Genomic DNA, 9,658 nt, shown 5'->3' with positions numbered 1-9,658 from the left:
CAAAAAAGAAATAAAATAACAAAAGATAAAATTACTAAATGTAGAAGGAAATAAAAAATTGGAATCTTTCAAATAGAAGAAAACCAAAAAATGTGTGAGAAAGACCATAAAAGAGTGAGAATAGGGGGGTTGCACCCTCTGCGAAGCCACCGTGAGTCTAGCTTCACTCTCACTGCCACCGTGTCGGTGACCTAATTTCTTACATTGTGTATCCTTTCTTAGTAAAATGCATTATCTTGGGTCTTTAATTTTGAGCCAGCTCATAGATGAAACACAAAATTAAAGAAAAAATGATAAGAAAATAAAAGCATGAAATAGAAACAAAAATATAGAAGTATACAAATTGAAGAGTGTATTGTTAAAATTAAAATTATTGAACAACATAATTGAAGAATATGAAACTCCATTTAGACTCCTCCATGGAGTGGTGCCGAGATATTGGTATATGAGATGATTTCTTTTTGATGAAGGATTAAAAACCTGTAATAGAAAATCAAAAGGAGGAATGAGCATATAAAAAAACGGAATACAATTAGGACTGAGGAAAGAAAATTGAAGAAACAAATGGTAGAAAATCCCTACAATTGTAAAGGTTGCACCGTTGCCGCTGTGATAACCCGTTGTACTCACAATTGATGATGCCTCCTTGGTCTTCCAATCAACCACATTGCTTCTCTTTGCTGGCAGCCAAGAATAACACCACCCTCCCCGTGAAAGAGCAACGTTCACAGTGTTGCTGCCTTCACCACATATACCTGAATCTCAGTTTTCCTGTTAAAAAACATTGTTGCGATGCTCAATTGATATTCATAAATCCTGATTTCTTCCTATTTTTGTTATCTCGCTGTTTCGGACCATTCCTCAAGACGCCCTAATACCTCTCATGTTTATATACCGCTCTCAATTAATGTTTTTGAAATATTAGTTAGAATAAAATAAGAAGATTAAATAGAAAAACATAATTAAAAAATGAACAAAAAACCCTTGGTACAATTAAGTTCTTTTAGCATACATTGAAAACAATAAGAAAACATCTACGTCTATCTTGGATGATGGCAACACCTCTACTCATCCCCTTCATCCCCTTCCATGATCTTGTAGACTGCTTCATATGGAAACAGGAAAAAAAAAATTAGCCATTATTAAAGAGATAAAATAGTAGACGATAATGATTTGAGAGAAATTCAACCTAAAAATCATCCATATATAAGAGATGGTGATAGGATATTCAAGCTATGAGCACAAACACATATATTGGACACAACACTGAGATATCGACACATGTACCCTTTGTTGCAATTTTGTTATGCGTGACCACCAAATTTAGATGCATCTTTGACTTCATCAATGGACCAATATTGATATTATGAATGAAGTAAAAATGATTCTTATTGATTAATGATAGAGGTTACAATCATATATATACATAGAATGATAGAGTAGGATAGCTATGGTGATCTATCTATATAGAATAGAAACTGAAAACTAAGCTGTCCTAGATAACTTGCTGCGCAAGTTATCTTCTTTACTAGTATCATCCAATATCCCCCCACAAGATGGAGGTTGGTAGATGTCTATCAAACCCATCTTGGACAAAAGAATACCAAAAGGCTGAGGCAAAAGGGATTTGGTGAAGAAATCTGCGAGTTGCTCCTTGGAGGAAACTGGCAGAAGTTTCAAGATGCCTGCATGAAGCTTCTCTCTAACAATGTGGCAATCAATGTCCAAATGCTTGGTTCTTTCATGGAATACAGGATTGGAAGCTATGTGAATAGCACTCTGATTGTCACAGAAAAGAACAGGAAGCTTAGGGCATTGAATGTGAAGATCTCTAAGCAAGTAAAGAAGCCATTGGAGTTCACATGTAGCTGAAGCAAGTGCCCTATATTCAGCCTCAGAAGAGGATCTGGAAACAGTTAACTGCTTCTTAGTTCTCCATGAAATTAAGGAGTTGCCTAGAAAGAAACATTGTCCACTAATAGATCTTCTGGTATCAAAACACCCTGCCCAATCAGCATCAGAAAAACCTTGCAACTGTAAGGATGAATTTCTGGGAAAGTGAAGACCTTTGCCAGGACATCCTTTGAGATACTTGAGTACCCTTAAAGCAGCTTGATGATGAATCTGAGTAGGTTTTGAAAGGAACTGACTCAGTTGCTGTGTAATGAAGGTAATGTCAGGCCTTGTGGTGTTAAGATAAAGTAACCTGCCAATCAGAGGTGAAGTATCAGCATGAAGTTTGATAGAAGGATCTGAGGGTGTGGAAACAGGTTTGGAGTCAATAAAGCCTGAATCAGATAGTAAATCTAGGCAATACTTTCGTTGGCATAGAGAAATACCCTTGTGAGAATGGGCAACCTCAAGACCAAGAAAATATTTAAGTTGACCTAAATTTTTAATCTTGAAGGATGCATGCAGAATGGATTTGATGTGATCAAATTCTGATAATGAATCACCAGCCAATATAATATCATCCACATAGACAAGTAAAAGAGTGAAGGATGAATCAGTTTGTTTAATGAACAAAGAGTGGTCAGAAGCAGCTTGAATGAAGTGATGTTGCAGCAAAATGGATGTCAACTTCTCATACCATTTTCTGCTTGCCTGTTTGAGACCATACAATGATTTCAGCAACTTACAAACTTGATTTGGCTTGGGGGATGAAACACCAGGAGGAAGAGTCATGTAAACATCTTCCTGCAGATCTCCATGTAGAAAAGCATTGTTCACATCCAACTGATGTATGTTCCAATGCTTTATAGATGCTAAGGCAAGAACCAATCTGACAGTTGTCATTTTGGCCACTGGAGAGTATGTGTCAAAAAAATCAAGGCCTTCAATCTGATTGTAACCCTTGGCTACCAATCTAGCCTTATATCTTTCAATTGTTCCATCTGCATTGTGTTTCACTTTGTAAATCCATCTGCATCCAATTGGTTTTACATGATCTGGCAAATCAACAATTTTCCATGTACCAGTTGACTCAAGAGCAGAAATCTCAGCTTGCATAGCTTGTCTCCAACACTCAAATTTGGTTGCCTCAGTATAGGTTTTAGGTTCAGGGTTGGAATGTAAAGAAAGAACATAAGAAGAATGATAGTTAGACAGTTTATTATGAGAAATATAATTGGAAATAGGATATGCAGAAGTATGAAAACTATTGCAGACATAGTCTTGAAGATAGGATGGAGTAGTAATTTGTCTGGAGGAATGTCTAAGAGGAACAGGTAAAGGAGGAGAGGGAGGAGGACTAGGGTTTAATGACTCAATAGGAGGGTCATCAATGATGATAGGGGGATGAACAAAAGGTTCATCAATGTTGGAAGGAGATGGTGATGATGAAACAGAAGGAAAATACTCCCAATTAGAAGTAATGGATTCTGAGGTGGTGGGATAAGGTAAAATATGTTCATGAAAGATGACATGTCTGGATACAAATATGTCTCTAGTGTGCATGTCTAAAAGATTGAAGCCTTTGTATCCTAATTGGTATCCTAGAAAGACAGATTTTCTGGATCTGGATTGGAGCTTGGTTCTATGAGCTTGCAATGATGAAGCATAACACAAACAACCAAACACCTTAAAGGAAGTAACATCAGGGAGTTTATTATATAAAACCTGAAAGGGTGATTGATTTTTGAGGACAGGAGTGGTAATCCTATTGATAAGAAATACAGCATGCAAAATAGCATAGGACCAATATGATGAAGGTAATTTGGATTGAAAAAGAAGTGCCCTGCCAACATTAAGAATATGTTGATGTTTTCTTTCTACTCTAGCATTTTGTTGGGGAGTCTCAACACATGATTTTTGGTGTATTATACCATGAGATGCATAGAAAGTAGAAAGCATGAACTCAGGACCATTGTCAGACCTAACAACTTTAGGAGTGACATGAAATTGATTTTGAATCATAGTAATGAAAGACTGGACATGATGAGCTACTTCAGCTTTGGATTTAAGTAAAATGACCCATAAAAACCTACTATGATCATCAACAATAGTTAAGAAAAATTTGTGACCATGTATGGAGGAAACAGATAAGGGTCCCCATATATCAAGGTGAAGTAGTTCAAAATTGCAAGATGCATGAGATAAACTGGTATTGAAAGGTATATGTTTTTGTTTAGCAAAGTGACAAATGTCACAAGTAGCTTTATTATCATTGGTAATCATAGGATACAAAGATGACATTTTATTCAATCTTTGATGGGATAAATGTCCCAATCTAAAGTGCCATAAGGCTTGAACAGGAATGGAAATACTTGAATTACAAGTAACAGAAGAAATTGAAGTACAAGGTACATTTATTTTGCTAGAAACTGAATCAAAAGAAGCTAAACTGGAAACATGAAACTTGTATAGTCCATTTTGTTGACTAGCCAAACCAATCATCTTCAATGATTTCATGTCCTGTATAAGACATTGATTATCAGAGAAATGAAAAACACAAGATAAACTTTGACACACTTTAGCAACAGACATGAGATTCAGTTTGAATGTGGGAGAATAAAGCACATTGGTCAAGTAAAATTGAGGGCTGAAGACAATAGTACCAGCTTGATTAAGAACAACAGAAGAACCATTAGGTAAATTGACATAAACAGGTGGAATGGAATGTATAGAAGTAAACAAAGATAAAGTAGTGCATATATGTTCATTTTCACCAGAGTTAAGAATCCAAAAAGAATTGGAAACTGAAGAGCATGAGTTAACAATGGGTATACCTGCAGATGAAGAAGAAGCAGAATAACCAGAAGTGATATTGGGAGAAACACTTATATGGTTAGTAGTGGGGCCAGGTGAAGGGTTAGGAACTGAGGAAACCAAATTTGCTTGTTGAAGAAGCAACACAAGTTGATCAATCTTCTCCTGAGCCAAACCAATACTACCAGATACATTGCTTGCATCAGAAGATTCAGCTGAAGAAGCATTAGCTTGAGAATTCATAGAAGTCTGAGAATTCATGTTGACTTGTGGATTAGGTTTGTTAGGAAAACCATGCTTCAGATAGCAATACTCAATGGTATGATTATACCTATTGCAGAAACTGCAATATCTGCCAGAAGATTTGTTAGAAGATCCCCTTCCACGCCCTTGAGGTCTTCTAGTATCTGAAGCATTCACAAGTACAGAGCCTTCTTCTAGAGAAGGAAGAGAAGGAGTATATACATTGTTACTCTCCTCCTGAACAACAAGAGAAAATACCTTGTTCAATGAAGGTAAAGGATCAAGTAAAAGCACTTGAGTTTTCACAACTGAAAACTGATCATTGAGACCAGTTAGAAACTGAATTATTTGATCTTCAATCCTATATTCCTTGTTAACTCTCATAGCAGCACATCTGCACTGAAGAGGACAAGTACAAGTTGGAATTGGACGGTGAGAATGAAGTTCTTCCCATAGTGCATTCAATTCAGTGAAATATTCCAACACAGATTTGGAACCTTGCTTAAGATTGTTAATGGAGGAACGTAAATTTGCAATGCGAATACGATCAACCTTGGAAAATCTCTCCTTGAGATCTTGCCAAACATCAAAAGCAGTGTTGTGAAAGACAACTGTTTGTGCAATTGAATCAGAGAGTGAAGCAATGAGCCAAGATTGCACTAGGTGATTACACCTTTCCCAAGCATTTTTGTTAAGATCATCATCATCAGGAACAGGAAGAGATCCATTGATGAATGGAAGTTTGTTCTTCGCGCCAAGAGCACGTTGCATTGATCTACTCCATGCGAGGTAATTGGAACCATTGAACTTTGGAGAAATCACCATAGAATGTGGACCTTCGCTATGGTGAACATAGAAAGGAGATTCAGTATCTTGATTGGATTGCTGAGAACGAACCATAGTGAATCAATCAGAAATGAACCAAAAACAGAGGATTGAAGAACAACGAAGAAACCAGTTCACAGAAATGGTGAAGCAAGAAAGAAGAATCTCAACAAGAAATTGAGATCAAAGAACAAGAATAATCGGTGAAACAAAGAAGATTCACGCGAAAAAAGGATGAAAAAACAGAGAAGAACGAAGCTTGAGCTTCAAGCTTCCATGGCGGAAACGGTTAGAAAAGAGAAACGGATCGTAACTAACTTCTCTCTCTTGAGAGAGTCTCGTGATACCATATTATGAATGAAGTAAAAATGATTCTTATTGATTAATGATAGAGGTTACAATCATATATATACATAGAATGATAGAGTAGGATAGCTATGGTGATCTATCTATATAGAATAGAAACTGAAAACTAAGTTGTCCTAGATAACTTGCTGCGCAAGTTATCTTCTTTACTAGTATCATCCAATAATTGATCTTGCCCATTTTATTACCAAGAATATAAAAACAATTCAACCAAGCAAAAATATATAATATAAAACCTTGGAATGTTTCCGATGTGTTATGTGTAAATATGATCTCATCATAGTTCATGTTGAAGAATAGGATGTGTTGTGCTATTGCCCACTTCCTGCATGCGTGTTGTGCTATTGCCCACTTCCTGCATGTGTGTTGTGGATCGATTAAAAATTAGTATATTGAGTATTTGACAAAAGTTCTGTTGCAAACACACCAGAAGAGACCGTATAGTCACAAAGCATATGCATAGAATTTGAGTATTTGACAAAATAGATATCCCCACTCACCATGTTTTTTTTTGTGAATAATTTTCTTTCCATTGATTCAATTTTTGATGTACACAAAGTTGTGACGTATATCAATAAGATGTACTAACATCGCAATTCACCAAATGGTAATTACCTTCATCAAGGCGTCAAAGAAATTATTCATTGATCCATGCAATCCAAATGCCTTTATTTCACTCTCGCAAATAAAAATTGATATCTTCATTGCATAAAATTGCAAACAATAAAAGCAAATTAAAAAAATTCAACCGAAACAGGGAAAAAAATCAATCTAGAAAAAAGCATTATAGAAAAAGCAGAGCACTACACAAAAACGGGGAAGCAATTCTCCCTCTCTCCATATTTCTTTCTCGTTTCTATACGTTCAAGCCATTGCTCCCAAATCCATGCTGCCTTGCCTCTAACATCCCCCTTACGTTGGAAGTAAGAACGATTTACTGTGAGTGGACAACATCATTCCAAGAAGAAATGAATTAAAGGAGAGATAAGAATAACAATGGATAGAGAAGTGTTAATAAAAAAATGGTTGAATTGATGATTTTTTGTAGCAGATATATGTGTTTTTGAAAGAGTAAAATGGGGAAGTAGTTATCAGCAATTGTGTAAGGTGAGAAGTTTATGGGAAGAACCGTATTAAAAACTAATTGATTGTGTGAGATGAGAAGTTAATAGGTGGAAAATATAACTGAAAGGGCATTTTGGGATTTTTAAAAAAAGGCTGCACCAAAAAATAGTATTTCCTTTATTAATAGGTATAGATTTTGAAAACAAATTCACGGTTTTTTTCTTGAAAGGAAATGCATTTTTTTTAAAGATGCAAATGGTTATTTTTATTCCTTGCGAATTGCATTTCATTTTTCACTAATATAAGGGCAACTAAACAAACTAAATGCAACGTAAATAATATATAAAATCCGACTCTTATCACTAAACCGACTACTTATAGATAATATAAATAAGAGTAAATTATCAATTTAGTTCTTTTTATTTTATTTGAGAGACCATCAATTTAGTTTTTAAACTATCATATTTTATTCAAGTTACTCTTTTTTTTTGGTAATATTCAAGTTACTCTTGAAACTATATAATATTCAATTTAGTTCTTTTTTTAGTTCTTGAACTACATATTTAATTCAATTTTGTCCATAAACAATATAAATATGTTAAGTCGTCCCGTCCCTAAACTATATAAAACTGTCAATTTAATCCATCCTATTAAGATATTAAAAACTAAAATGATGAGTTTTTATATAGTTTAAATTGACGAGTTTATATAGGGTAAGAACTACTTATACATAATATGTAATATTTATATCGATTATGAACTAAATTAGAGAGTGATAATATATGGACTAAATTAATAGTTTATTCATACAAATAAAATATGTTCTATTCATATAAAAAAATAAAAACTAATGTCGCTTTGATTCGTCTAATGTTGCTTGGAAGGGATAGGCATCATGATTTGAAGCTTTTCAAATCGTTTCGTGGTCGCTGTTGTCGAGGTTTGCCATAGTAAGTTGTTAGTGCATGGATACGTTGTGTTGATGGTAGTAGTCATTCGTCCTATCTTAAGCGATTAGGTTAGTTTCTGGGCTTGTCTCGGGTCGATTCAACAGTCACGAGCCTTCTTGTTTTAACATGTGTTTGGTTCTTAATAAACACACACGTACCAGTGTTTTTTTTTTAATCCAGTTACGCATCCTGAATTAGGTACACTGGGTTGTGTTTGTGGTGGGTGTTTGTTTGGTCCAAATTTGAGTTACTTAATTCATAATTTATCGATTAAGGTTGGTTTTGTATTATGATGATTAACACTCGTTATAATGTCTTTTCGGATTGTTTACTACACTGTTTGTGTGTTTCCCCAAATAAGTTATACATTCCCGATCTTTTGTACTTTTTCGAACAACACTCTCTTATACTCTCATTCTTTCTTATAGTTTCTAGTTTTATTTATTTGATTTTTGTATCAATATTTACATTTTTTATATATATCTTTAATTGTTACATAAGTTGTTATAAAAATAATTGTTAAAATAAGTTATCTTTTATTTTAATCTACTTTTTTATTTTATTTTAATCTACTTTCTTTTTTTAAAATAAAAATGAAAATAAAGAACTAAGAAAGAATAACAACAAAAATATGATGATTGTCACCTATAAAGTGACATGGAAATCCCATAAAAGAAGGTCCACGTGGCTAAAGGTTGCTTACAGCGCATTCGTCGTGTGGTAGTAACGTAACATCGACACTCTTCAAGAACTTCCCAGAATGCTCCACACTCACTCTTCTTATTTTCTTTTTCTTTTCCTTTTCAATAACAGTAATAATATTGGGCAAATCATATATTCCATAATAAATTTTAATGTATCAAAATTCTAAAATAATTCTTGACATATATTCCATAATAAATTTTAATGTATCAAAATTCTAAAATAATTCTTGATTTCCCTAAAAATTAATTTTTGATGGTACACTGCCTTAATTAAAGCGATACTGATTAGATTATTATAATTATAAAATATAATATAGAGAGATTGATATAACCGTGTTAACGAAGCATTTTAACGTTATTGGTTGTTTTGCTAAACGTATCACAACAATGGAAATTATTTTAAAATTATGAGCTTATTTTGAATACTCGTTACAATCTTCGAGGATTATGACCTAATAATATTGGTCAAAAAAATAAATTCATTTGGGTTGCTGTGGGATTTCAGAGTTTGAAATATACCATGTTTGATTCCTCTGGTGTCAATTTTAGTTGATAAGTCCATACAAATTTTTCCTCTACTTTTAAATGAGTTCCTGCAAGTGGATGATATGACGAATTAATCGGTACTTGAATCAGATATGGAGTTTAAAAAATATGTATATATTTTTGTCAAAAAAAAATGTATATATTGGTCAAAAATGAAAATTAACGGCTATGTTTATGTTTTTATGATCTTTAAATTAATTTTTTTTTTCCAAAAAAAAAAAGTTGTTTAAATAAATTGGTGTTCTATCATCC

At 33.8% G+C, this 9,658-nt stretch overlaps 1 long non-coding RNA gene across 1 annotated transcript; it reads right to left on the bottom strand.

Annotated features, from left to right (window-relative positions):
* Nucleotides 1-312: 312 nt before the first annotated feature.
* Nucleotides 313-1,539, bottom strand: LOC146904252 (uncharacterized). Its single transcript, XR_015019658.1, has 2 exons — nucleotides 583-1,539; nucleotides 313-480 (listed from the first exon to the last, which is right to left on the bottom strand). It is a non-coding gene; the product is annotated as an uncharacterized LOC146904252 (long non-coding RNA).
* Between the last annotated feature and the right edge of the window lie 8,119 nt (nucleotides 1,540-9,658).

This window comes from Medicago sativa, chromosome 7 (assembly GCF_051527215.1).
Source record: "Medicago sativa cultivar Bolivia chromosome 7, Bolivia_mono, whole genome shotgun sequence".
In the NCBI taxonomy this organism is placed as follows: domain Eukaryota; kingdom Viridiplantae; phylum Streptophyta; class Magnoliopsida; order Fabales; family Fabaceae; genus Medicago; species Medicago sativa.
This window is presented reverse-complemented; position numbering and strand designations above follow the sequence as displayed.